Source organism: Littorina saxatilis, linkage group LG8 (assembly GCF_037325665.1).
Source record: "Littorina saxatilis isolate snail1 linkage group LG8, US_GU_Lsax_2.0, whole genome shotgun sequence".
Lineage (NCBI taxonomy): Eukaryota > Metazoa > Mollusca > Gastropoda > Littorinimorpha > Littorinidae > Littorina > Littorina saxatilis.
In genome coordinates, this window is record NC_090252.1 from 8694401 (window position 1) to 8722132 (window position 27732).

Genomic DNA, 27732 nt, shown 5'->3' on the forward strand with positions numbered 1-27732 from the left:
TGAAATTTTGGTCAAGTACTCTTCAACGAAGCCCGGGGTTCGGTATTGCATTTCAGCTTGGTGGCTTAAAAATTAATTAATGACTTTGGTCATTAAAAATCTGAAAATTGTAAAAAAAAATAAAAATTTATAAAACGATCCAAATTTACGTTTATCTTATTCTCCATCATTTGCTGATTCCAAAAACATATAAATATGTTATATTCGGATTAAAAACAAGCTCTGAAAATTAAATATATAAAAATTATTATCAAATTTTTTTTTTCGAAATCAATTTAAAAGCACTTTCATCTTATTCCTTGTCGGTTCCTGATTCCAAAAATATATAGATATGATATGTTTGGATTAAAAACACGCTCAGAAAGTTAAAACAAAGAGAGGTACAGAAAAGCGTGCTATCCTTCTCAGCGCAACGAATACCCCGCTCTTCTTGTCAATTCCACGTGCACTGCCTTTGCCACGGGCGGTGGAGTGACGATGCTACGAGTATACGGTCTTGCTGCGTTGCGTTGCGTTCAGTTTCATTCTGTGAGTTCGACAGCTACTTGACTAAATATTGTATTTTCGCCTTACGCGACTTGTTTATGTTTATACTCGACCATTATTTTGATGTTTTACTAGTTTAATACTTTGATTAGATACTGTTCCTTTTAGGTATGAAATGATAGCATGTGCATGTGTGTAGGTATGCGAGCGCACGCTCGCGCGCGCGAGCATGTGTGTGTGTATATGTGTGTGTGTGTGTGTGTGTGTGCATGTGTGTGTGTGTGTGTGTGTGCATGTGTGTGTGTGCATGTGTGTGTGTGTGTGTGTGTGTGTGTTTATGTGTGCATGTGTGTGTGTATACGTGGGTGTGGATGTGTGTGTGTGTATGTGCGCAGTCTTTGCTTTCGTTTACAATTATTCTCTGTATATGTTCCAAGGACAGGTTGGAAGATTAGGCTAAGCCTAAAACCTTTATCCTTATGTAATAAAGTTCTGAGTTCTGAGTTCTGAGTTCTCTCTCTCTCTCTCTCTCTCTCTCTCTCTCTCTCTCTCTCTCTCTCTCTCTCTCTCTCTCTCTCTCTCATAAACACATACATAGAGAGACTAAGAGAGAGAGAGAGAGATACAGACAGACAGACAGACAGACAGACAGACAAGACGAAAATAAACATTTGCCCACCTGTACAGTCCCCGGCGAAAGAAACGCAACGCATTCGCGCCCACTGTTGCGAGTGATTTTTCGTCATTTTCAAATTGTCATAAAATATGAACCAGATAAGGTAAATCAAAAAGAACAAGTCGCGTAAGGCGAAAATACAACATTTAGTCAAGTAGTCCAAGTAGCTGTCGAACTCACAGAATGAAACTGAACGCAATGCAACGCAGCAAGACCGTATACTCGTAGCATCGTCAGTCCACCGCTCACGGCATAGGCAGTGAAATTGACAAGAAGAGCGGGGTAGTAGTTGCGCTGGGAAGGATAGCACGCTTTTCTGTACCTCTCTTCGTTTTAACTTTCTGAGCGTGTTTTTAATCCAAACATATCATATCTATATGTTTTTGGAATCAGAAACCGACAAGGAATAAGATGAAAGTGTTTTTAAATTGATTTCGACAATTTAATTTTGATAATAATTTTTATATATTTAATTTTCAGAACTTGTTTTTAATCCGAATATAACATATTTATATGTTTTTGGAATCAGCAAATGATGGAGAATAAGATAAACGTAAATTTGGATCGTTTTATAAAAAACATATTTTTTTTACAATTTTCAGATATTTAATGACCAAAGTCATTAATTAATTTTTAAGCCACCACGCTGAAATGCAATACCGAAGTCCGGGCTTCGTCGAACATTACCCGACCAAAATTTCAACCAATTTGGTTGAAAAATGAGGGCGTGACAGTGCCGCCTCAACTTTCACGAAAAGCCGGATATGACGTCATCAAAGACATTTATCAAAAAAATGAAAAAAACGTTCGGGGATTTCATACCCAGGAACTCAGTCTGAATCGCTCTACACACACACACACACAGACAGACACACACACACACGCACATACACCACGACCCTCGTCTCGATTCCCCCCTCGATGTTAAAATATTTAGTCAAAACTTGACTAAATATAAAAACAGATTCGCAGAGGATATTTTACTGGCTCTACGATGAATGCATAGTATTTAATCGTTTTTGTTTTTTACTTGTTCATAAATTGTGTTATACAGGGTAGGGGTCAAGCGAGTCGTGATTGCAGGCAAACGTGTCTCTTCGACATGCTACAAAAATCATAAAAATGCATATATTTTAACAAGGTAGTGACATTTTTGGAAGAAATTCATTTCTTAACAACACCATTTAATTAGAATTATTCGCCAAAGCGTTTAAGACTCACAAATATGAGCAAAGATCACTTAGACAGTGTTAAAAAGGGTTGTTTGACAAAAGCTCATTCGCACGGAATCGAAGTGATGATTTCATTAAAAAACATATGCTATTTGTGGCCAAGTGTCTGGTCTACGCAATCAGGCTATAACTAGAAACAAAAAAGCGCGTTTTTTTTAAAGATTTTTTTTTAACATCGATCGATTGGCGATAGTGATTTGTATGAAAGTACTATGAAGCCAAACGCATACGTCCCCTCTCCCTTAACACATATTTACACACACTTGCACACAAATACACACACGCATATACATACACACACACACAGACACACACATTCATACATGCAGATAAACAAACAGCCAGATAAACGAACAAAATCGCGATGTGCAGGAGCGCTACGCAGTGCTAAAATGGACGCCAACTGTCACTTTAATGGTCGCTGTCCCAGTTTGTCTGTCACTATTTCTCTAAAGTTATATTTCTCACATTTAAAAAACGGACACAGAGACAAAGACACACGCACACACAAACACTCATGCACGCACGCATACACATTCACGGACAGACGCGCGGGCACACATGCACACGCCGGCCCGCCCGCCTGAAGGCACAACCACAAGTCACACAAACGTAGGCGCACACACACACACACACACACACACACACACACACACACACACACACACACACACACGTGTGCGCGCGCGCTCGATCACAAACGCGAACGCACACGCGAATGAGTTTCCTTTTTTTGTAAACGTAAACACAAACATACTTATTCACGCGGAAATACCAACACGAACGTTGGTTTGTTTGCGTCTGTGTGTGTGTTTGTATGCGTGCGCGCGCGCGTGTGTGTGCATGTGTGTGTGTGTGTCTGGGTGTGTGTGTGTGTGTCTGTGTCTGTCTGTGTCTGTGTCTGTGTGTTTGTGTATGTGTGTATGTGTGCGTGAGTGTGTGTGTGTGTGTGTGTGTGTGTGTGTGTGTGTGTGTGTGTGTGTGTGTGTGTGTTTCGTGATAGTTACTCAGTGTTGAAAATGCAAACAAATCTGTTTCAACATATTAAATGAATCAAATCTCCATAATTATTTAAGTCCATTGCTTTGTGCAGAAAGGGAGCGAGAGAGAGAGAGAGAGAGAGAGAGAGAGAGAGAGAGAGAGAGAGAGAGATAGGGGGAGAGACAGAAGAAGAGAGACAGAAATAGCCCCCCTCCCCCCCCCCACACACACATAAACACACACACACACACACCCACACACACACGCATGCAAGCACGCACGCACGCATCATGTTTGTGTTTACATTCGAACTCTTTTTCCATTCCACATTTTTCGTGTGGATGTGCCTCAGTGGGAATCAAGCGATGCCAGGTGTACCTGCTAGGTGACAACACATATCTTTTATGATTGCTTCCCGGTTGTCATAACTTATAAACAAAAGCATTGAAAAGACAAAGGTGTAAAAACAATAATCTCAAATGGCAGAAACAGGGAACCATAGGATGGAATGCAAGTAGGTCAGGGTCGTCTGTGTCTGGAGTGGCGCTCATTTCGAGAAATGTATGCGGATCCGGAAAATCAAGGGAAACTAGAGCACTTCCCAAACCCTTGACTTAAAACATAGATATACAATGAATGTGTGTGCGCGCGCGTGTGTGTGTGTGAGCGTGCGTCTGTGTGTATATATGTCGTGCCGAAATCACGGAATTGCCGAATTCGCGGAATCGGCAACATTTTTGCCCATTTCGCGTAATCGGCAAAACGCTGCCTATTACGCGAAATCGGCAGCGTTTTGCCGAAAATGCGTAAAGGCTCCTAAAAATGTTCCATTTCGCAAAAGTGACAGCCAGTCTGTTACTTTTTTTGTCACCAGATCATTGCATTAACATGAATTTATCTCCCTATTTTGGTTTTGATGGTCTGTGTTGGTCTGTGTCAAGCATAACTCTGGTAATGCACGAAAACTATACTTTTTGCAATAACTTGCCATAACTTATCAATTATTGCAACATTTATCCATTCGAGTATCTAGCTGTCTAAGTGTGATGATATCCTAGGCATTTGATAACTTTAAAGCCAAAAACGGGCTGCTGATTTCGCAAAATCGGCACATTTTACAAGCCTTTACGCGTTTTCGGCAAAACGCTGCCGATTTCGCGTAATGGGCAGCGTTTTGCCGATTACGTGAAATAGGCAAACATTTTGCCGATTTCGCGAATTCGGCAATTACGTGAATTCGGCACGACATATATATATATATATACTAGATGATTACCCGCTTCGCCGGGTACCGGCTTCGCCGGGAAGAAGTAGACCCGAATACCAGGCTGCGCCTGGGACCCGGCAAAGGAAAGGAGATAAACGCGCAAAACACTGGAGACCTTCTAAAAATAGTAACGTGCAGTGACCTTCTAAAAATAGTAACGTAGTAACGGGAATATGGATTGACGCCACACGAAGGATGGGAGATAAACGCAGAACACTGGAGAAGATAAGGAAGAGTTACTGGGAATGGTGAAATGAACAGAAAAACCAAAATCGGTTCAGCGCTGCGCCCTGAGAGCACGTGTTGAAATATCTCATCGATGAGGTTGTGTCCGGGGTCTCTCTGAATACAACCACCAGATTTGAAGCAGATCCATCGAGAACTTTGGCCGCGTATCGCGCACAGACACACAGACAGACACAAGTCGTATATATATATATATATAGATGTGTGTGTGTGTGTGTGTGTGTGTGTGTGTGTGTGTGTGTGTGTGTGTGTGTGTGTGCGTGTGTTTGTGCGTGTTCACAATTCACACAATACACACAGACGAGAAAATAAAACAACGTTTAAACCCAAGCCAACAAAAACATCATCTTCTCCTGTTGTTTGTTTTTTTCTTATCTCCTTCTTCTGCGTCTGTGGGCTGCATCTACTTCATACGCTTGTTTTCCATGCGTGAGCTTTTATCGTGTACGGCTGTTTTTATCTCTCACCATTTAGGCAGTCACATTCCTAATTAGGGTGATACATATTAAGTATTTTTGTGTATTTGTAACCGACCGAACTCTGACATGTGTGACAGAAGTTGTTCATGCGTACGTTGTCTTGAGCGTGTGTGCAAACAGGGAGAATACGTCACTTAAGGTCAGCACATAACTTCTTCTTCTTCTTCTCTTTCTTCTTCTTTTTCTTCTTCTTCTTCTGCGTGCCCAGCTGCACATGAGTTGACCTGGGAGATAGGACAAATATCCCAAAACGGCGCAGCTTGGTTTTAAACCCCGAAACTTCCTCATGACATGCTGACACCTTTACCACGAGGTTATATGAGGTTATTGTGGCCCGCATCCCGGAAAAAACGAACAAGATACACGCTCTCAAAAAGAAAACACACACACGAAAAACTAAAATGAAAACAGACGAAAACAGAACACGTAGATGAATCATGAATACATGAATGATCAAGCTCATGCTTTTTGCTTTGTTGATGAATGAGAAACTAATAAATAAAATCGAGAAAAAAGAAAGAAAAATGAAGGTGAACAAATATCACTCCAGATAAGTACCAAGATAGATTTTTTCTGTGGTTTGTTTTAAGGTATTTAAATCTTCTCATGAAAAAAGCAGTTATAACCTTATAGAACACACTTGCAATAACATGTAATAGCATTAAATGAAACAGTTCGTTTGAATGGCTATTAGCTAGAGTAGCCTAAACCACACACCTGTTTTCGTGGTTTATCTAACCCCTGAGCCATCGTGAACCCGTGTGATCCACTTTCCTTTTTTCACAATTTAGTCGTCAGTTTGTGATTTCAATGCGACTCGCTGTATCTGCAATAGCACGTTATTGTGTACCTCTGAATCTAAAACGCAATAAACGGCTGCGAGTCACACGAACTTATCGGCAGCGGTTGGATTCAAACAAGCAAGCACTATGCACAACATTCGTCTGCTACAGGAAACACGTTTTCCGTGACACGCTTTTTTCAAACTTTCAAAATTTCGAATTGAACTGATCTTGTATTGATGAAAAAATAATTCTTTTATGATTTAAGAATGTTTGTGTAACAAGCTGTCAATTTATTATTTAGATTTTAAAAGTTGGGTCCAGCACCAAAATGAGGCTTCCGATTGTGTTCATGGACAATCCGTTCTGACTGAAATACATTATTTGAACATTTCTCGTTCTTTACAGAGGGCACCTGGGATGTTCTCAAGCGGTGAGTGTTTAAATGAAAGGGTGTTTGTACTGTGTGTACAAGCCTGACAGTTTCTGTGATGGTTTACGGAAAGCTGAGTGTGCCTTTAATAACAAAGCATGAACGGAACAAACAATATTCTCTTATACACCAGTGTCTGACTGTGAGTTGAGCTAATCAAATGTAACTCAGAATAAAGACGTTTCAATCAGCATTTTCAAAGAAAGCATTTAAAAAAAACAAGAAATATCCACACACACACACACACACACACACACACACACCACACACACACACACACACACACACACACACACACACACACACACACACACACCCAATTCTCAATTCTGACACAAAAGACCAACATTAAGACAGAATTCGTAATCAAAACCAATGGGCGAATCAATGGTCTCTAGAAACGTCAGCATGTTTGAGAAATAGCTGATCGGTGTCAAAGCTATCGCAATGCATAATAAGCATTTAAATCGGTGTGTGTAATCGACGGACATGTACCTTGGAAACAACTGATTGAGGCACACCACTAGTATGTCAATGTGTCAGTGTGACACACACACGCACACACACACACCCACACACACACATACTCACACACACACACACACACACACACACACACACACACACACACACACACACACACACACACACACACACACACAATTGGGAAATTGATTTTAATTGAGCCAAGACGTGTTGTACATGAAATAATTATGTGGTTAAAGCTGTAAGGGGTAAACCGCTGTACAGCCTCCCATAAGATCAATGACTCATAGCTTGTCTATTAGTTCTGTGTTTAAAGTTAACTGTAGGTTTCGTTCAGCTAAAACTGAAGTGTGATTCGTAGAACACAGACATTTTGCTGTAAAATTACTTTAAAGGCATATGTACGCGCTCCCGTGTTTACAAAGTGTAGTTTGCCCATAATCGATGTCAAACGCACCATAAGACCATATAATGACGATATGTCACCATGCGCGGACCATAATACATGCATTACAGCTTGTTCTAGCCTCTGAAAAAGTGAGGATGTCAACAAAGCCGCGGTGTTAGCTCCCTTGCATCAACGTACATATGTTGCCAAATCTATAAATAGGACGATCCAGATCAAAATGAAAATTAACATATCTCAACATTGAAGGGGTCCTAGACCACAATATTTTGCAGGGAATTTAATTTAGCATGTCTCCAGCTGTTGGTAAAGCAATTAGCGTGTATAGTCATCGAGTACATATGCCGTTAAGGTGACTGCCATGGATAGATCGGAACCCATTTTAGACTATAAATACGAACACGCGGTTTGCTGATGTCATTTCGTTGTGGCAAATCAGTTTGATGACTAGATCGAAACAAACACTTCTGAATGCAGGTGTAACAATTTCAAGGGCACTGAGCTTGCTGATCGAACTATGATACAAAGGATGTGCACTATTTATAGAGACGCATATATTGCACAAACACTGGAAAGATGCATAGCAAATCAATTACGTAACCTAGGCGGTACACGTGGCATGAAACATACACTCGGAATCAATTCCGATTACAAGATCAGACTGTCACTGTGTACACACACACACACACACACGCACACACACACACACACACACACACACACACACACACACACACACACACACACACACACTCACACACACACGTACACACACATTCACACAATACCGCGTAGCGTTCAGCAGAAGAAAGAAGCATGAAGATACAAGTAATAACAGTCTTTAATAACAGTGAGGGCCCCAAAGGGGGGGTATCATCACGATCACGGGAAGGGAAATTTTAGCTTTCACGATCACAGTTACCTTGATTTTTGTTTTCACGATCACAAACACCTTGACGAATAGAGGATCATAGAGTGATACAGCTGTGAAAAATGTACGTTGAAAATAAAATGCTTTGCAATAATGCCCATCACGATCACGAAAACAAATGATGATCACGATCACGAGACTTGATTTTTTTGTCATCACGGATCACGGGCAAAGTCCCATCACGATCACAGAAATGGAAATGTCGGCAATCACGGTCACAGAAAGGTCAAAAAACGCCAATCACGATCACGATTTTAAACCCTTTGGGGCCCTCAACAGTCATTACCTTATTCTTAACAGTCATAGCAGGTTTCCGCTTTTCCAGGACTGGTTGTGTTTTTTCAGAAATACTGTATGGGTGAGAAAAAGTTCATGTGATTAAATGAATGCATCCTTTCATCGTGTGTCTGAATATGGTCTTTATATCTTTATAGGTCACACGCTTGACTAATTCACGGCACTCGTGCTGGGTGTTGGCCTCTAGACCCATACACGATGCATGCACGAGGTGCTTCTACTGAAAGCATTTTCCTCACGAAACCACATTCGTGCCGTCCTTTTGGAGTGCACAATATTTTGTCACACCTATACAAATTAATTGTGCGTGTTCCGCACATTTGTGTGTTAGTGTGTGTGTGTCTGTGCGTGTGCGTGCGTTCGTGTGTATTTTGTTTTGCTTTGTGTTGTCTCGTTTAATCTAGCATTGATGGTTTTTTTCTTTTGTGGGGGTTGTTTTGTGTGTGTGTGTGTGTGTGTGTGTGTGTGTGTGTGTGTGTGTGTGTTGTCTTTTTGTGTCGTATTCACATCCTGCGTGTTCGGCACATTTGTGTGTTTGTGTGAGTGTGTGTCCGTGTGTCCGTGCGTGTGCGTGCGTGCGTGCATATGTGTTTAGTTTTGCTTTGTTTTGTCTCGTTTAATCTTATATTGATATGGTGTTTTTTGTTTTAGTGTGTGTGTGTGTGTGTATGTGGGGGGGTGTCTAGTTTTGTCCTATCTTTTCGTGTCTTATGTTTCCTTGCAGTGTTATGATCTGTTTGGTTTTGTCGTCGTTGTTGTTGTTGGTGGTGGTAGTTGAACAGTACCATATTGTTAGGTAAAGAATGTTATAACAATGGGAATTTGGCAAATCAGAAACATTGTTTTTGAAATATACCTGCTGTGCTTGTGACTGCATGCGACTTGCCATCTGTAAGAACATTCTTTGTTTTTTCAATGTGATCTGCAAGTGCACTTCTCTTTCCACATAAACGCGAAAATGAACCTTTTGTCTATAGAGAATACTACATGGCTTGCTGTGTCGTACCACATTTACACGAGATTTTTTTTTTAATATTGAGCTGCGAGCAAAAGCGAGCTGTTCACTATTTGAAAAAGCAACTCGTGTAAATCTGGTATGATACAGCAAGCCATGTAGTATTCTGTTTATCCTACATTCTGTACTTACGTGTATTTTACTGAAAATGCCCTGCAGTCGAGGCAGCTAAATTGAAAACGCTTGCCTTTGGAACCTTGATCTCTTCCAAAGCCTCGTGCAATCTATTACGTCAAAGTAAAGAAACGTCACTCTGAAAGTGTGACGTGACGTGTTAGTTCTAAAAATTCATCGAGGGTAATTAGCGAGCGCCATTTTTATTCTATAATGACGTTTGTCTCGGTGACTTTGGCATCATAAGCAGTGGAAAAACAGGTCCCCAGGGCCGGACTACGGTGGGGGGGGGGGGGGGGGTTACGGGGAATGCGCACCCCCCCCAGCCTAAACATGTACCTCACTTATTTAATTTTTTTTATTATTGTTTTTTTTTATGCCGTTTCGTGCAAGGAGCGGCCATTTTCCTATCTCAGAATATGACCTACCCGTCAGCTCTGCCCCTTGACCCCATCCCCCTGGACCACCGGCACTGGCAACCCCACCCCCCCCCCCTTCTCTTTGCCTGGTCCGGCCCTGGTCCCTGCCAGACTTGCTTGACATGACCTCATTTACATGATATACACACGTGTGAGTTTGAATGATTATTATCTCACGAGTGTCTCTCTCACGTAGGTCGGATAAACAGAGGTATTAGGTGTGTTTGACATCTGACGGAGTTCAGACGAGGTGTTTGCATGTACTGTTCATGTTGTCTAATAATAACTGAGAACTAGTATTTTGCTTGTAATAACTGTAAACATTAACAGCACAGAGATGTTTCTGGTATGAATTGAAAGAAGACTGTTTTCTCTTTTTACACAATAAAATAGCATAACTCGTGTCTCGTCTTCTCTATTCTCAGTTTGTCAATGACCGCATGAGACATCGGGGCTCCAAAAGCTTGGCCAAAATGCACAGTCACATCAACTTACGTAAAATCAGCTTCTTGTAATATTTGTCGATTAATGATTTTGTTTTGCTTTTTATTGGTGAAACCCCTGCTGGAGCACGATATTTTGAATGTTGTCATAAATACGAACTGACTGGTCTGGAAGTATGTTTGGTTGTAATGCTGACAATATTACAGAAACCCTATCGGGAACTTTCTTGTAAAACCATATTTATTCACGAATACTGATTTTAAAGACTGCAGGGGATAAACAAAAAGGCATTTTGTATGTAATCGCACTAAGTGAAGTCGACAAAATAGTGGCATTTTCTTCCGCTTTGACCGTTTTATTTCAGTTGAAAATATTGTTTTCCATACTACTACACTTGCGAATATGTGTGTTAATCTAAGTGTGTATGTGTGCGCGCGCGCGCGCGCGTGTGTGTGTGTGAAGGTGTGTGTAGGTGTGTTTATGTGTATGAATGTTTGTGTAGTCTGTGTGTGGTATACGTTTTGCAGCAATTGCATTGTTGTTGATTCTTTCTGTCTGTCTGCATCACTTTTGTCAACGCGATACAGACGTCCATAGTCTGAGCGAATTTTATTTCGAATGGCACAAACAAGAGATCATATGACAGAAATAAAGTAGTTTTCTGAGCACATGACCGTCTGTACACTGAGGGGCTCTTTTTTTTTTTGAGAAATGTACCTGCTAACGAAAACTGGCACACCCCATGTTCGTAAGCTGTAGACACACAAATAGCTTCCTTAGAACGGCTAACAAAAGAAGTGGCCAACAAGAACAGGACAAAAAAGACTGTACTCAAGTGCGATGTTTCCCCCTCCCTGCTGTTTGATACCCAACTGAAAGCTGATACTCCCCAAACTTGGCCTAAATATATAAAAGGGTTGCTTACGTCGGCAACATTCTACTACATCACCCCTGCTCAAGTTTTGGCCCAAGCTGAGGGTTAAACATAATTTCGTTTTGAAAATTTAAACCCATTCTACGTCATTTGCATACGATCCATAGCGTGATGTTTTGTTGCTAGGGGTGGCTGGGTTTTTTACAGTCGACTTTGCAAGTGAATCTTCGGTATGCTCCAACCTCATCTCCCTTTACGACCTGGTAATAAATTATAAGACAGGGCTCCCCATAGAGCGCATCCCTGCGTCCTATAAAAGGATAGACTGGAAGATTAGGCCTAAAAACATTATCCTTTTGAAATTCTCTCTCTCTCTCTCTCTCTCTCTCTCTCTCTCTCTCTCCTCTCCCTCTCTCTCTCTCTCTAACACACAAACAAATTAAAATACAGTAAAAACAACAATTCAAACTCAGAGAGAGAGAGAGAGACTCAAACAGAGAGAGAGAGAGAGGGACAGAGAGAGAAAGAGAGAGAGAGAGAAAGAGAGAGAGAGAGAGTGAGAGAGAGAGAGAGTGAGAGAGAGAGAGAGAGTGAGAGAGAGAGAGTGAGAGAGTGAGAGAGAGAGAGAGTGAGAGAGAGAGAGAGAGTGAGAGAGAGAGAGAGTGAGAGAGAATTTCAAAAGGATAATGTTTTTAGGCCTAATCTTCCAGTCTGTCCTTTTAACATAAAACTGAAATGCTGCAGAAAAACCGTTTTTATTTTTGTAAATTTTTTCTGTGATGGTCCCGACTGTAAACTTGCATTGTGAAAACAGTCTTGCATCTCAGACACACGCAAACACACACACACACACACACACACACACACACACACACATATACACACACACTGCACACACACACTGCACACACACACACACACACACACACACGCACAACATGCTTTATGTTTACAATGATATCTTCTCTTCCTACTGCATACACGCGAAAATGACTCATTTGAAACCTTGTGTTGCATCACAGAGTTATTTGGTGTGTTTGACATCTGACGGCGATCAGACGTGGTGTTTGCATGTACTGTACAGGTTGTCTAATAACGATTGAGAATTAGCATTTCGCTTGTAGTAACTACAGGGTATGGCTTGGGCGTCGGTCATCGGTCTTTTGCCTAGGTAAATTCGGAAAAGACCGGTCGATAAATGTCTCAGCCAGTCAATGGACCGATTTTCAAAAAAACAAAAAAACAAAAATCTAGAAAATCGGAATACAGTTACAGAAATCAGAAGTAGCTGGAACAAAATCAAGACTCGGAAATTGGAAGGGTCGGTAGCTTTTCAGGTTACATTCTTTAATTAGTTTCAATCAAATGCTTCACATTTAGCATAACTATGAATGAAGAAACAAGAACAAGAAAGTTCAAAATCAAATGCAACTTCACCCCCCCCCCCTCACAGTTTACTGTACATTATCTTCATGAAATTAAACAACCTCTTCAAGACATTATGCCTTCAGTCTTCTGAAACTCTACCAGAAGAAGGTTAATTGCATAAACCGAAATATTGCAACTAACTATTGGTTTTTGATCTTTATGATTCTTTATTCGTCGTTGTTTTTGTCCTCCCTTTAAACAATTCTCACAACAGCTCTGTAACAGTAGTAAGTTTCTCCTCACTGCTGTAATGCATAATGCGCAGTCACGGGGCGGCAAAAAAGCTCATTTTATTGTTGTTGACTGATTGATTTGCAAAATGACTGGTTGATTCATGGCCGAGTCAGTCAACGGACCTATAGTGAACAAAACCCAAGCCAATCCCTGTAACTATAAACATTAACAGCACAGAGAGGTATGGTATTTCTGGTATGAAATGAAAGAAGACTGTTTTCTCTATTTACACAATGACATAATATAACTGTATATAGCTATTCTAATGGACACGTGGGGGAATTCGGGGGCTGTGATTGGATGGTCTCTTCCGATCATCAAAGCATAATGCTACGGAAGTCGGCCATTTTTGCCAATATCCAAAAGCATATTGGCAATAACAAAGACGCATGGTTCCGGTTTACCCATCTGTACCACACGATGTTTCACTGAATCGACAACAGCATACACTGACAACTTGAAATTCTTCTTGGGAATGTTTTTCAGCTTTACAAATGTCGATAGCATACCCTTTTCTGCTAACTTCCCGATGAAACAGGACTAAACCAATTATTTTCTGTCCCTAAACACCACAAAATGCCCAAAGTCGAAAGATGTAGTACAAACAGGGGAGTAAAACGGAACAACCGTTTTTGTGTGCCTGTGTGAGCTCAGTTGCCGACTGACACAAACTTTCGCATTCGGCTTTTCTTATCTCGTAACTCCACACTAAATACCCCACTTCCCCTCTGAAGTATTGATGTACAACCCATGGCACTAACATTCATGTAGTCGTTTATAACTGAGGTTGAAAAATTCGCTTCATGACGAGACAAGCATAAATGCCATTCACCCAAACTGAAAACTTCGCTGCCGCCCTGCTCGCGTTGTACGGATTAGCTGTTCTCTTCTCCTCCCCTTGTTGCATCCTAGTTCTTTAGTTGTTTCTAGTTTTCCGTTGATGTTGTGTTTTGGTCTTCTTCATAAATAATCTTGTTCAAAATAAAAAAACACCTCAAACTTCTTTTTGTTGTATATGAATGAACTAATAAAAAGCTGTTTAACAGCAGTGTTGTAAAATCGAGTTTTTTTTTCCGAAGTCAGTGTGGCGTCTGCGCAAAACTAATGCGCATGCGGTGTGTCTAAAACACGCGGGGACACGGGGACACGCGGGGACACACGGGGACGGTGAACTAGCACGCCGGGACGTTATAATATAATAACATTCTGACTATCCCTTTTTTTTTTACTTATGTAATCCCAGCGAAGCTGGAGGTATCCCGTGAACGCTATACTGTAATCGACTTGAGAAATGTGCATACCGAATAATACATGATAAAGAAGGATTCTTTGTGCCCGGCTACGTGCTACAGGTGGAGATGGAAGTTCACCAAAAATTGGGACCATACTAACAAAAATACGGTGGGTGCAATAGTCGCCCCCATTTTTTCAGCAAACGCCACCCAAGGCCGTTTTGGACGGGTAGAAATTCCGTAGTTTCCAAGTCTATGGATAAAGCTCGCGTAAGAAGAATACGTCACGGTCGAAAGTCTTTGACGTCAATTAATGCATCATGACGTCATGCCTCCCTGAAGTCTTTCTCTCTCGCGCAGTGTGTGTGTTTGTGTTCATTTTGTGCACATGTGTTAGTGTTACTGTTTGTGTGTGTGTGTGTGTGTGTGTGTGTGTGTGTGTGTGTGTGTGTGTGTGCGCACGCGTGCATGAGTCTGTACTCGTGTGTGTGTAAATGTGTGTGTGGGTATAAGTGTATGTGTGTGCGTGTATGTGTGTTTGTTTATAAAGGTGTGTATGTCCGTCTGTCCATATGTGCGTATGGGTGTGTGTTTTGTGTGTATGAAGTTTTTTGTGAGAGTGAGTGAGTGCGTGTTAGTGAGTGTGTGTATGTGTGTGTGTGTGACTTGGGGTGTGTGTGTATGTGTGTGTGTGCGTGGGTGTGTGTGTGTGTGTGTGTTTGAGAGAGAGAGAGAGTGTGTGTGTGTGTGTGTGTGTGTGTGAATGTGTGTGTGCATGAGTTTGTGTGTATGTTTGTGTGTGTATGTATGAGTGTGTATATGTGTTTGTTTGTAAAGGTGTGTGTGTCCGACTGTCTATGTGCGTATTTGTTTGTGCGTATGTACAGTGTGTGTGTGTGTGTGTGTGTGTCTGTTTGTATAAGAGAGAAAGAGATAGAGAAAGAGAGAGAGAGAGAGTGGGTGGGTGTGTGTATGTGTGTGTGTGTATGTGTGTGTGTGTATGTGTGTTTGTTTGTTAAGGTGTTTATGTCCGTCTGTCTATATGTGCGTATGAGGGTGTGTTTTGTGTGTATGAAGTGTGTGTGAGAGAGTGAGTGAGTGCGTGTGAGTGAGTGTGTATGTGTGTACGTGTGTGACTTGGGGTCTGTGTTTGTGCGTGTGCGTGTGTGTGTGTGTGTGTGTGTTCGTGTGTGTGTGTGTTTGAGAGAGAGAAAGAAAGAGAGTAAGAGAGAGGTTTGTCTTTCGCTGGGGTATGCAGTGCCTTGGCGTTGCACATCTACTTAATTTGTTTGTATTTATTTTGTTGTTGTTGTCAGAATGTTATAAAATAACGTCCCCGCGTGCTATTTAACCGTCCCCGCGTGTCCCCGCGTGCAGTTAAACTGTCCCCTGTCAAAAACACGCGGGGACACGCGGGGACGGTGAACTAGCACGCCGGGACGTTATATATTAACATTCTGCTGTTCTCTTGTCCTCCCCTTGTTGCATCCTATTTCTTAAGTTGTTTCTAGTTTTCTGTTGATGTTGTGTTTTGGTCTTCTTCATAAGTAGTCTTGTTCAAAATTTTAAAAACTCAAACTTCTTTTTGTTGTATACGAATGAACTAATAAAAAGCTGTTGTCAAATCGAGGTTTTTTTCCAAAGTCAGTGTGGCGCCTGGGCAAAACTAATGCGCATAAGAAACGGCGTCTGCTATCAAAACCTGAGATCAACGCATCGACGCAAAAACTGTCATTTTGTAAGTTTGGAACAACAAATCAAGGTCAGAACAGCTATATAATCGCTGTTGTATTTTTAGCGTAGCAATAGGGTCCGATATTTAGACTCGAAGAAGTATAATGCGACTTGTCTTCGACTACTTGTCTCGTCTAAATATCGGACCCTCTTGCTACGCTGAAAACACAATAGCTGTTAATCTTGTCTTCCCTATTCTCAGTTTGTCAATGACCGCATGAGACATATGTGCTCCGACAATGTGTCCGAAATTCACAATGTCACACCAACTGTGGTAAAGACAGCTTCGCGTAATATTTTTTCGATTAATAATAATGTTTTGATGGTTACAGTGGTCGTGTACAAATCAGCTATTGCAGAGAATGTAATTAAATTCGTGCTATTACATTAAAACCTTTTTTTTAACTGGGCTTTTCCCGTGAAATGTGCTGACATTTTGAGTTATAATCTATTTTGGCTTATTGCGCTACAGAAAATCCGGGTTAGTTTCATACACAATTCATTCTAAGAGAAAGGTCGTTCAATCAGAACTTACAAATACAGTTTTATGTTTACATTTTGCCAAGGATTCTGGTGTAATTTGCTTTTTACTGGTGAAACCCTTTCTGGACAACGATATTTTGAATGTTGTCATAAATACGAACTGACTGGTCTGGCAGTATATTTGGTGGTAATGCTAACAACATTACAGAAACCTCATCGGGAACTTCCTTTTAAAACCGCATTTGTTCACAAATACTGATTCTAAAGACTGCAGGGGTGTGACAAATGGATTTGTACATAATTCAGTATTAGATGGTTTAAACAAATGTGTACAGATTGGCTTGCCATACTTTTAGTTATCACGGCTCGACTGCGTGATCCTAGTAGCACCTGTTGAGATGAGGTGACCTATTTTTGTAAAGCATATCTCCATTGGCTACTATGGACCAATGAGAGAGGAGACTGTTAACATTGTTGGAGTGTGAAGGTTAGAGCGTGCCCGACAGTTGAAGAGAAGAGACGTGTTTCTGGATGTCTCCACGTTTGGGTTGTAACGCTGCTCACCAAACATTGAGGTCGAACCGTACGACTCGTGTTGTGGAAGAATCATGAGTGATTCTATGCTGTAAATATACAGCACCCCGGTCGGAGTGACGAATGGCACCACTCGGCGGCGGGAGAGAGAGAGAGACGGGCATTCCCTCCTTAGCGCCACGAATCCGTTGATTGTGGGCGCAAGGTTGTATCAGCGCTGGAGTTCTGGAAACCGGTGGAGCCTCACCCCATAGTCACCACGAGCTGTATTTCGTCGTGGGTGATATGGATCCAGAGTATGTACCCGCTTAAGAGTGAGTAGTCACTGTATGTGTGAATTACCACTGAAGAAACATAATCGTCAGAAGGATTGTGTGAGACGAAGACGTCGTCAACTGAGAATTACGTGACATGTGAAATGTGCGTAAAGTGAAACTGTGTTAAACAGGAAACATAATCGTCAGAAGAATTGTGTGAAACGAGAACTTCATCAATCGTGAGACAGTTAGTCTCCGACGTGTTTTCAAGATATTATTCTTCTTATACATGAATGCAAGTGATTTGTAGACTGCATGAGAGATAACATATTTGTATTTTTGTGTTGATGTTACAATATAGGTACGAGGGCAAAGGGCAGTAATTGTGTTTCAGTCTTTGTACCTAGTTTGAGTGCTGTGTGTGTGTGAGTAACAGTTAGTTAGTAAACAGAGCAGAGCACGCATATTTTTCTGATAGAAGCATAAATACACACAGACACTTACACGAAAAACCATCCGTAACAAGGGGATAAACAAAAAGGCATTCTGTTTGTAATCACACTGATTGAATTTGACGAATTTTCTTCCGCTTTGACCGTTTTATTTCAATCAAATATATTATTATTTTTCATTCTGCTACACTTGCTGAGCAAACTCAATCCACTGGCAATCCACTGAATTGTCTGATTTTGTCGGCGAGCAACGCACAGTCAACCGTGGTCATTTTTCAGCGAACGTATGGATCACCTGGCTCTTGTTTTGTTTCATGCGCGCGTGTTTTCACAAAATCGGCTCAAAATGTATGCTTTCCTACCGATAAGGATGTCTTAGGATGTAATTGCAACTTTTAAATGTATAACTGCTCCATTTCAAGTTGTCAAAAATGACAAGTTGTGTCAGTAAACATTTGTTTTGCACCCAAGGACACGAACTGCCGTCTGATATAGCCAAAGATTCACAAATCGAACGAGGATTTCAGATAGAGCACTCAATTAACTTTAGTTTGATATGTAAGATGCTGTGACTTTTGTATGTTATAATCATATATACAACTTGTTCCAAATCAGTGTCGAATCCAATTTCTCAATAATGTATTGAAAAACTGTATATGTATGTATGTTCGTGTGCGTGAGAAAGGGGGATGTGTGTGGGGGAATCGCACGCGCGCCCGTTCCTTTTATGTGTGTGTGTGTGTGTGTGTGTGTGTGTGTGTGTGTGCGTGCGTGTGTGTGTGTGTGTGCGTGCGTGCGTGCGTGTGTGTGTGTGTGTGTGTGTGTGTGTGTGTGTGTGTGCACGAGTGTTTGCGTGCGCTGGGCACGGTATAAGCGAGAGAGAGAGAGATAGAGAGAGAGAGAGAGAGAGAGAGAGGGAGAGAGAGAGGGAGAGAGAGGTAGAGAGAGAGAGAAAGAGAGAGAGCGAAAAAGAGAGAGAGAGGGAGAGAGAGAGAGAGAAAGAGAGAGAGAGAAAGAGAGAGAGAGAGAGAGAGAGAGAGAGAGAGAGAGAGAGAGGGAGAGAGACAGACAGAGAGAGAGAGTGAACAAGACAGAAATAAAGAGAGAGAGTTTGTGTGATAAAATGTGGTAAAACTGAAAACCAAAATCAGATAAACAAACCCACTCATTCACATGTGTACACGGACAATGCCAATAAGTCCATTTTGCAAAATTTTATCTTCTCGTTCTTCTTGTCGATCCTCCTTTACACTTGGATTCCAGCTCTTGGGATGAAGCTGGAAGTCTTCTGCAGAGTCTCCACGGATCCGTACACTTGTCTTGGAGGGGCGTCGGCCTGGACCAAGTCTCGCTCCTCAGTGACTGGATGTTCCTGAAATCCTGTAGGATGTGGGCTGCGTCTTGTTCTCCCTCTCCACAGGGGCACATGGGGGCGGGCACGGCACGCAAGTTCTTGTGCAGATCTTGATGGAGTCTGTTGTGCCCTGTTCTCAGGCGAAAGATGGTGACTTGGTCAGGCCTTGACGGTTGTTCGTAGCTGTCGTGCATCGGGTGTTTCTTGAGTAGAGATTTTATGATCGTTTTCATCTCTGTAGAACTTACTGCTTTTTCTTCTTGCTCGTTCTTTGCACCCAGTTTGGCCTTTCTGTCCGCCTGTTCGTTTCCTTCTATCCCACAGTGTGATGGGATCCACTGCAGTACTATCTTCATACACTTGATGTTGGGAAGTGTCGTTGCAAGCTGAGGCAGGTTGGTGTTGTTGGTGTTGGATCAGTGCTTCAACCTCTGCTCTGTTGTTGGTGCAGTGGAGGCCAGTTGGTATAGCCTCTGCTTGCCACTCTCCACTGGGGTGTTGGATGTAGACACCAGCTCCTCCTCTCTTGACGGCGTCTGTGGCGGACCCATCTGTGAAGACCCGCATCCGTGCTTCCTGGTGGTATCTTTCTTCTGCACATCGCTCTGTTGACAGAGGTTTTGCAAATCATTCTCATTCTTGTATTTAACCAAAATAAACTGTCAACATTGTGAAGTGTTCCCCTGTACATTTTTTCCCTCACAAGTTTTTTTCATGACAATCAAAGCCCATACAATAAAACAAGTTATTACATAGAGATGACACAATGTTCTATTTATAACTCAAATTGGGAATCCCGAGCGACTTTCTTTGTTTAGTGGGGCACTTACCCCTCAGTGCCCCACTAAACAAAGACAGTCGCGAGGGATTCCCAACGTGAGTTACAATAGAACATTGTGTAATTTCTTTAGTACACTTAAATGCAGTACGCCGTGTGTTATTATGTTTTTGGACTCATCATTACGTCTTTTTACATCCAATACAGGGCCTCGACGCCTGATCCGGAAGTCTCCTTTACAGTGGGTGTGTTTCGTGCATCCGAGCTTGAAAGTAGTCCGATCATTAATTTGATGTTATATTTCTCAGCTTCTGTTGTAATCTGTGCACGCAAAACAACTTGATTTGATTCACACTGCAAAACTCTGGAGAAACCACACATCAGCGGAACATAACGCATTTTGAAAAACATAACGCAATTTGTTTTCGAACATTTGACGTCACTGACAACTAGACTGAGTTCCAAAATAGCTCTTCAGGCAAACGTGTTTGTGTTGCACCAAGTTTCAGGCGGGTTCGCTGTCGTTCGACTCCAGAGATAGTTTATGGTGGAACTGGCGCAAAGTAAACGAAATCTTCTTGCAACACGTACTGATAAGGATACGGAAAGTAAGTGCTTGTTTTAGAAATTGTCTTGATCGTTCATTCTTTATGGTTCACGATCATTAATACATATAGCTATTCTGATGGACACGTGGGGGAATTCGGGGGCTGTGATTGGATGGTCTCAACATCATCATCAAAGCATAATGCTACGGAAGTCGGCCATTTTTGGCCAAAAGCATATTGGCATTAACAAAGACGCATGGTTCCGGTTTACCCATCTGTTCCACACGATGTTAACAATCGACAACAGCATACACTGACAACTTGAAATTCTTCTCGGGAATGTTTTTCAGCTTACAAATGTCCATACCCTTTTCTGCTAACTTCCCGATAAAACAGGACGAAACCAATTATTTTCTGTCCTTAAACACCACAAAATGACCAAAGTCGAAAGATGTTGTACAAACAGGGGAGTAAAACGGAACAGCCGTTTTTGTGTGCCTGTGTGAGCTCAGTTGCTGACTGACACAAACTTTCGCATTCGGCTTTTCTTATCTCGTAACTCCACACTAAATACCCCACTTCCCCTCTGAAGTATTGATGTACAACCCATGGCACTAACATTCATGTAGTCGTTTATAACTGAGGTTGAAAAAATCGCTTCATGACGAGACAAGTATAAATGCCATTCACCCAAACTGAAAACTTCGCTGCCGTCTGCTCGCGTTGTACGGATTAGCTGTTCTCTTCTCCTCCCCTTGTTGCATCCTAGTTCTTCAGTTGTTTCTAGTTTTCCGTTGATGTTGTGTTTTGGTCTTCTTCATAAGTAGTCTTGTTCAAAATTTAAAAAAATCAAACTTCTTTTTGTTGTATACGAATGAACTAATAAAAAGCTGTTCAACAGCTGTGTTGTCAAATCGAGGGTTTTTTCCGAAGTCAGTGTGGCGCCTGCGCAAAACTAATGCGCATAAGAAACGGCGTCTGCTATCAAAACCTGAGATCAACGCATCGACGCAAAAACTGTCATTTTTTAAGTTTGGAACAACAAATCAAGGTCAAAACAGCTATATAATCGCTATTGTATTTTCAGCGTAGCAATAGGGTCCGATATTTAGACTCGAACAAGTATAATGCGACTCGTCTTCGACTCGTCGGCATTATACTTGTCTCGTCTAAATATCGGACCCTATTGCTACGCTGAAAACACAATAGCTGTTTAATGTCGGTTTTAGCTCTCACAAGCAGAAACACTCTGCAGACGACAGACTCGATGTAGCTTTCAAGGTTTTATTTCCTCGTTGCGTTTCTGTTGTAAGTGGACAAATGTAAGAAATATACTTTTATCCAGATCCATAATGACAAATATAGGTGGTATAGCGCGGTGGGAATTCGGTCATATCTAGAACAATCGTGCACTTGGTGAAGAGTTTTTGAAATTTGGCATGGAGTTAGGTATGGTCATAAGGTTTTCAAAAACCATCGCAAACAAATTCAACCTTACGTTTTGTTGCCTGTTTGCGCAAAATTCAATATGGCCGCCGACGGAAGCAGTAAATGTCATATAGCAGCTCCCATTATTACTAGAACCTTGTCAAATGTCTGCTATCCCATGTTTTCTAGTGCAAGGAATCCAAATATGAGATCTCTGGTGTTTCACCGCTATATTCAAGGTCAAAGGTCATTTCAGTTAACAAAGACGATAATTTTGGAATTTATTAACTTCAAAAGATGAAATTGGGTTGTACACCCTTGCGTGAGCCCTGTGAGCTCACGGTTCAAGTTCTTGAACTCACGACTAACTATTTAGTTAAACACGAATTATGGTGCTCAGAATTGTCGATGTTATAGATATGGTCGACTGGTCGTAAGTTCTGGACTTAATCACTGGCACTGTTTGCGCAGCCTCCTTCACACTTGCACAGTGGACCACAGCGAAGACCAGCGCGATGGCACTTGCAGTTTCCTTTGCAAGCAACTAAGCAGCCACAGTGGAGCAACAGTGAGCAGCCTGTGCTGGCGTCAGGCAGACTTTAATGTCCAGTATGGGACCCATGCCTTGGTTCTCTCATTCCATTCCCATCCACATTCACTTGGGTTTGGGATGTTGGAGGTTTTGGACAGAGACTGTTTCCAGATGAAAGCTGCGATGAGCAATGCTCGCTTTGTGTGCTGGAACAACGCATGCTGGGTTGGTGGGATGGATTCCAGAGAAAACCAACAGTAAACATCAGCTTTCTTGCTTCGTTGACAAACGTTGATCTACAGTTTTTGCTGTACATCAGCACAGTGAAACGCTCCAGACGCTGCATGTGCAGTGAGTCGAGTGTGAGGCTGGTTGGGTCAGATGGCGATGAAGGTGTCAGTGACCTCAGGAAAAGTGGCCCATGCATTCCATGCTGTCTTTTTGCCAATTCCGAACATGGCCGATGTTACATCACATCATGTGTAGGAATGAAAGAAGGGAAGTGCCTGGCAGCGTTGAGGTCCCAGCTGTTGAGCAATGTAATGTACTGGAATGTCTCTGAATGTCTTTCCTGACACAAATCCAATCCACAGCTCTGACAGTTTCAGCTGATCAAAGTGATGGATGGCAAGAACCACCACATCTGTGTCCACTGTCCTGAAGTAGGCCTTAGTGTGTCCCTGCTCAGCAGCATGGCAGAGGTGAAGCATCATCCGTGTGTCAGCTTCTTCTTGGTGGCAAGGAGATAAGGCTGATATATCTGTTGGTCTGTTAGTGAGCACAAGGTAGTCAGGAGATGATATCTTGCATCAGTGGTATGTCGCACTAGTTGCTTACTGGGGAACTGGAACAGCTCATCCTTGTTGTCAGACTCCGCCTTGAGGAACTTCTGCCAGTCAGCTCCCTTTGGAATAGGTATCTTTGCTGAGACTCTAGTTCGCTTTCCTTCACTTTCACCCCGCTTGGCACGAGTCTGTGATTTGAGACTTGCATCCTGATATGTATCCCAAACAGCATCCAATCTTGTGGTGTTGTTGGTCATCTGGCTCTCTAAGAAGGGTAGCAAATGCATAAGTGTGTATTCTTCAAACACAGTGGCACGCTAGGGCTTGACAATATGGATGATGGCTGGCATATCCAGTACGATCACAGAGGCTTCTTTTGCTGCAGGAGAGCGTCCAGGATCAGGCATTCCAGGCAGGTAGCCAAGAAGAGCAGACTTTGTACCTGACATCAGTTTTCCACGATCACACAAGGAAGGAGACTCACGCTGAATCTCATGTCTGAAAAAGTCGTCCATATCACCATCAGGTCGTCCTAGCAAGGACAGAAACAACTTGGTGATGAGCGCCGCATTTGCCCTTGCTGATCCCAACTTGTTAGCACCCTTCTTCAGGTCCACAGGTGACCGGTTGCTGAAAGTGTACAAATTGGCCCTTGGGATAACATCAGACAATGGTTTGGAGCAAGTTTCAAGTCTGTCTCTCACAAACTCTGTAAACATGGCCTTGCTGATATTTGGAGCTTCCCTCAAGCAGTTGACAATTACTGGGTCCATGACTTCACCGGTGTCCAGCGTGACGAGCTGGGAGCCTGTCTCCTTGAATGGGTTGACCACTGTTCCCTCTTTCACAAGATAGAGCAGTGCTTTGAGATGTTTCAGGAACTTGTTTCGTTCAGCAACAGAAGACTCTGGGCGCTCTAAATTGACTTCTCTGTTTGAAGCTGAAAGACTTTCATTTTCAAATTCATCAATGTCTCTCAGGACCCCTGGTTTTGAGAGTTCAATAGCCTCTTTTTCCTCTGGCTGACCATATAGTCCTTTTGCTCCACTGTCCTCCTTCAGGAATTTGATGCTGTGCTCCTGGCTCTGGTCAAGCGCCATGAGGGAGAACTTCTTGTCACTGCGCTGCACAACGAACTTCCCTTCCTCAAAGGCTTCATGGACACTTGGATGGGTCTCTGGCAGACACGCCATGTCCTTCAGGAAGACAGGCATCCAGCGGGCATAGTTTGTGTGCCCAAAAGCAAAAAACCATGGGCTATGAAGGGGGCCATTTTGAAAGACATATGTACCTTTTCAGCTTAAATGGTGAGACTGAGATATTCAAGGAGCTCAGAAATAGACTCCCAGTGGTCGAAAACATGGGTATAGAGACTAATTGTTTCTTTTTAAGTTGAGTAGGTTCAGAGTTATTACACTCTGAAATGAAATGACCTTGAAAATGACATATGAATGACCTTTGACGTTAAAATGACCTCCAAACGTCAAATCCATCGTGGATATGGGTTGCCTCCACGAAAAAAACATGTGAAAAGTTGTATTTCTCAATGCTGTAGTGGTAACAATGGGTGTAATTTAGCAGTCCTTTTTCCCGGTGGCGGCCATATTGGATTTTGCGCAAACAGACCAATCGAGGTCAAGTTCAATTTGTTTGCGATGGTTTTTGAAAACCTTGTGTCCATACCTACCACCATGCCAAATTTCAAAGACTCTTCACAAAGTGCACGATCATTCTGAATTCCATCTCATCTAGTATGAAATTATTCCAATTTTATTGGAGTGGAGATTTTGTTTCGAACTTGTAAAAAATCTCCTTTTCCTCGGAGCGCCATTGTTGTTTCCAAGCATATTTGAAGATTCGTGCGCGGCTAAAATTAAACGTACAGGTAATTTTGACGAGTGAAGTGTCATTGCAAGCTGAGGCACGTTGGTGTTGTTGGTGTTGGATCAGTGCTTCAACCTCTGCTCTGTAGTTGGTGCAGTGGAGGCCAGTAGGTATAGCCTCTGCTTGCCACTCTCCACTGGGGTGTTGGATGTAGACACCAGCTCCTCCTCTCTTGACGGCGTCTGTGGGGGACCCATCTGTGAAGGCCCGCATCCGTGCTTCCTGGCGGTATCCTTCCTCTGCACATCGCTCTGTTGACAGACATTTTGCAAATCATTCTCATTGTTTTATTTAAAGCTGTGGTCTATTTATAAAAAGGTGGAGGGTGGATGTTAAAAAAAAAGGCCGCCAACGCTGCACAGAACTGTGTACCAAATTCTGTACAGCGAAGGCGGCCTGAATCCTGACATACACTGCTTGCGCGCACCTCACTGTGTCATTCAACGTTCGACTTCGGCCGGGGTAACTTCCGGTCGGCTCTACAGCACTCACGGATGAGAAACCCCCTTTCCAAAGCAACCGAAGACAAAATAAAGAGAGAGAGAAAAAAAACTATCACGAAAAACCGCATTACATTTCACTTTCTGCAAAACATTCTGGAGCAGCTTTACAAATTACCCTCATTGCCTATAAGAGTGTGTTCCCCGGCAAAAGCGTCAAACTTCCCCATCGCTAATCCCTATCTTGTTTTGCACACATGTTACATCAATCGCAACACATGGTCTTTAGTCGCCATTTCCCTGACGGCTGTGTCACGAGATGACCTTGAGATGTCTACTTGCAACAAACGAACGAAGTTTTACCTAACTTTAGTGAATATAATAGAAAGGGTCAGTGCATCACCAAACAACGGTGACAGAATTTGCTGCATTCACTCGTTACCAAAACAAGAACAGACGTCAAAGGGGTCAATTCCAGGAATAACCTAAAAAAAATGTGTTAAAACTTGCTACCTATTGCCATATCCGGTACAACTGTTAGGTTTCGGTAAAAAGACATCCAAGCACGCCTGCCAGTTTTGTGTACACTGGAAGAAAGTCGTTCACTGGTCTACAAATGGACTTCGAGCACATGAGCGTAAGTAAAAATTCAATATTTGTTTTGCAATACATACATTATGCTTTTAAAAGTCAAAACCTTTCCTTCGAAATAATTTTTCTTTTGGGTGCTGTTCACGGTAAGGGGCACAACGAAGGAGCATACACGAATACGAATGTTTAACTTTTTGTAAAATTGTGGTGAGAGAGAGAGATATTCATAACTGTCCCTTTGTTGGCTCACGTAAGTGTAGCCTATGCGATGCTAACTTCTGTCTGTCTGTGCGTGCGTGCGTGTGTGTGTGTGTGATAGAAACTTTAACATTTGACTGAACACCGAAATACTCATTTTACAGGGTTATTATCCAAGCAACAGCTTCAAAGTATTGAAGCAATGATCAACATTTCGTCGGCACGTATGTAGTTAAAAGTGTGTATCCAAAGAAAACGGGTGGTGGGGGGTTTTGTGGGGGTAGAAACAGGTGACTGGTTTGTGTTGTGTGTGGTATGTAGACCAGGTCAGGGGTCAAGGTTAGGTCAGATCGTGTGAAGAATTGTGGTATAGATTCACTTTTCAGTTCTAACCGAGCTGCATTCGCCGATTCGCCGATTCGGGGAAGACGATTTCACATTGTTCGGTTTCGTAGCGGCTCCAAAAAAATAGATAAAGAAGATACCAAAGGAGATTTCCTACAGGTTGCACAGCGTGTTTTCAGTGTCTGCGCGAAATTTGGGGGGGGGGGGGGGTAGAAACAGGTGACTTGTTTGTGTTGTGTGTGGTATGTAGACCAGGTCAGGGGTCAAGGTTAGGTCAGATCGTGTGAAGAATTGTGGTATAGATTCACTTTTCAGTTCTAACCGAGCTGCAATCGCCGATTCGGGGAAGACGATTTCACATTGTTCGGTTTCGTTGCGGCTCCAGAAAAATAGATAAAGAAGATTTCCTACAGGTTGATCTGCACAGCGTGTTTTCAGTGTCTGCGCGAGGAAGCGCTGTCGAAAGCGCAGTGTCGATCTGGCAGTCGTGTCCCCGTAAGTAGCCTAGGCCACAGACAGACAGATCTACATCTAGCGTCTCCCACTCTTGCACCGTGTCACCTATGCTTACTGTGTGTGTGTGTGTGTGTGTGTTTGTGTGTGTGTGTGTGTGTGTGTGTGTGTGTGTGTGTGTGTGTGTGTGTGTGTGTGTGTGTGTCTGTGTGTGTGTGTGTGTCTGTGTGTGACGGAGTGATTGAGTTTGTGTTACTGTTTGTCGATTTCTTACGGGAGCCTTGAAGGTTTCGCCTCTTGTTTTTCTGGTGCTGCATGACCATGTACACAGAATACGATAATGTTTGACTTTTAGTAGACAAAATTCAGATTTTCAAAAAGAAGCTTGCTTTGTTTATTGTGTAAGGGAACTGCTATCAATATCATATTTTAAATGATAGACGGAATAGTGATGGGTTTTTTTTCATTTGTTAA

At 42.3% G+C, this 27732-nt stretch overlaps 1 protein-coding gene and 1 long non-coding RNA gene across 4 annotated transcripts in view; both read right to left on the minus strand.

Moving 5' to 3' along the window:
• LOC138972712 (uncharacterized) overlaps positions 1 to 27732 on the minus strand; it is a 320338-nt gene that overhangs the window by 150158 nt on the left and 142448 nt on the right. The window lies entirely within an intron of this gene.
• The window catches only part of LOC138972706 (uncharacterized), an 80419-nt gene that overhangs the window by 44523 nt on the left and 8164 nt on the right, over positions 1 to 27732 (minus strand). For 2 of the 3 annotated variants that reach the window (XR_011457722.1, XR_011457719.1), the window contains 2 exons: positions 25231 to 25482; positions 19122 to 19881 (listed from right to left, as the gene is read on the minus strand). This is a non-coding gene — a long non-coding RNA (uncharacterized lncRNA). Of the gene's footprint in view, positions 1 to 19087; positions 19882 to 25230; positions 25483 to 27732 lie in introns of those variants that run through there. The other variant, XR_011457720.1, reaches the window with a different exon arrangement.